The sequence below is a fragment of the Trichechus manatus genome, unplaced genomic scaffold (genome assembly GCF_000243295.1).
Source record: "Trichechus manatus latirostris isolate Lorelei unplaced genomic scaffold, TriManLat1.0 scaffold00093, whole genome shotgun sequence".
NCBI lineage: Eukaryota > Metazoa > Chordata > Mammalia > Sirenia > Trichechidae > Trichechus > Trichechus manatus.
Genome location: NW_004444029.1, coordinates 4,945,853 through 4,948,061, shown reverse-complemented (window position 1 = coordinate 4,948,061; position 2,209 = coordinate 4,945,853). Strand labels below are relative to the sequence as shown.

Here is a 2,209-nt window from a genome sequence, read left to right as displayed (position 1 = left end):
GGACTTGAGCTGTCAGCTTATCTGCCGAACCTGGGATTCGTCGATCTGCACTGCCTGTGAGTGGAGCCCTGCTCTCTGACCTTCTGATCTTGGGCTTGCCAGCTTCTGCAGCTGTGTGACTTGGGAGAGACCTCTACCCTGATCCACGGACTTGGGACGTTCTAGCCTCTACAATCACATGAGCTGTTTCCTTGATATAATCTCTGTCTATATATATAGTTATACATTTTACTGGTTTTACTTCTCTAGAGAACCCAGCCTAAGACAATAATTTGTAAAGATTCCACCCCTTAGTGACGAATTTCTCCTTGCTAGCTTGACAGCCATAGTATTTCCAATCACCTCATATGCTTATGAAAGCGGGGCAATGAATAAGAAAGACGGAAGAAGAATTGATGTCTTTGAACTATGGTGTTGGTGAATAATATTGAATATGCTATGGACTGCCAGAAGAACAAACAAATCTGCCTTGGAAAAAGTACATATTAGAAGGGAGGATGGTGAGACTTTGTCTCACATACACTGGACATGTTATCAAGAGGGATCAGTCCCTGGAGAAGGACATCATGCAGGGTCAGTGAAAAAGAGGAAGACCCTCAATGAGATGGATTGACACAGTGGCTGCAACTGTGGGCTCAAACATTGCAACGATTGTGAGGATGGTGGGGGATTGGGCAGTGTTTCGTTCTGTTGTACATAGGGACACTATGAGTCGGAACCAACTTGATGGCACCTAACAACAACAGAGCCTGGCAGCACCTTCCAAATGGGGAACAGTTGCTCTTTAACTTGCGTCAGACTCCCCATCAGAGGACACCACTCACCTGACTTAGAATGAGATTTCAAGCATCTCCTTAGAGACTTTGAAATGGTTTTTGCCCCCACAGCTGCCAGTGAAGTACACCCCAGCCACACTTGTCACCTGTTTCCTAGGGAACTCGGACAGCACCTTGTCACAGCCATGCTGACTGGCCGAATACGAGGCTTGGCCCCCAGTGAGCAAGCCCCCTCCATGCTTCACAAACTGCACCAGCTTCTCCACCGTTGTGTTATTATTGTAGGCGTGGATGCAGTAAATCCCCAAGGGCTCTCCTGGTTCTTCCCTAGCCTGTGCCTGGACACCAGATTCCTGAAGGATGCTCACTAGGGCTGCCAGGGATGGGTGCACACCAACAGGAGCCCCGGGGGTGAGGCAGAGCCAGCACACTGAGTTGAGAAGAAATGGAGCCAACCCACTGTCCACCAGGTAGCCCTCATGGGACACCACCACCAGGCAGCCCTGGCCGTAGGAGGAGACATCAATGAGGAACTGGCCCTTGTCATTCACCATCACCAAGAAGGCAGCCTCTCTAATCAGAGAGCAGTTCACAGAGGGTAGGCCCTCTGGGGACATCTCAGCTTGTCACCCCATTCATGAGGACCTCAAACGCAGTAGAGGGAGTCACCATGGCTGTACCAGCTCTGCAAGAGGGAAGCAGAGACTCAGTGAGGTGAATGAACAGACAGACAATAAATGGATAAAGGTAACAGTTAACTTCTCTCAGTTGTCGCTGCCCAGTAGAGCATGAAACCAAACTCACCTAGTTCAAGCAGTAGATGTGATGTCTAAAAACCTTCACTCTCTTGATGTATTTTTATAACTCAGACAATACCTTCTACCCCTTCGTCACCTCCACTAACCCAGACATTCTCCATGGCTCTGTCCTTGGCTGGCTTCGTTCTTTTCTCTTCTAGCCCCATTCTGCCCACCAGACATTACACTTACCCCATCCTTCATCTATAGTAGTTGTATATGACCCCCATCATCCACCCCCAGCCTGGACCTGTCTAGTGAACATAAATCCTTTATTAGGATCAGTTCACGGAACATTACAGTTATCAGTTCAAACTCTGTATGTATAAATTGGACTCAACTATACCTTCAAAACAGTTACTCTTAGATCAAATACTTAAACTCGCTTTTCTGATCTGAATAGGCAAGATAATATGGACTTCAAGGGATTTTGGTGCAAGACTGATTGGATGAACAAGAGAAAAAGGCTTGCTCAGGGCCCAATGCATTATATCAACAAAGGCACTTTCCTGTGCTTTTAGCATCTCCTTGATCTCTCAAATGAAGGAAACACAACATCTTCACATCACACCCACCCTCTTCCTCCCTCTTCTTTGATAACTCAGTAGGTCACCAAGTTTTTTGAAACGTCTCCCA

The 2,209-nt window shown here is 47.2% G+C and overlaps 1 pseudogene; it reads right to left on the bottom strand.

Moving 5' to 3' along the window:
* LOC101355797 (TRPM8 channel-associated factor 2-like) overlaps nt 1-1,448 on the bottom strand; it is a 15,375-nt pseudogene extending 13,927 nt beyond the window's left edge.
* Nucleotides 1,449-2,209: the final 761 nt, after the last annotated feature.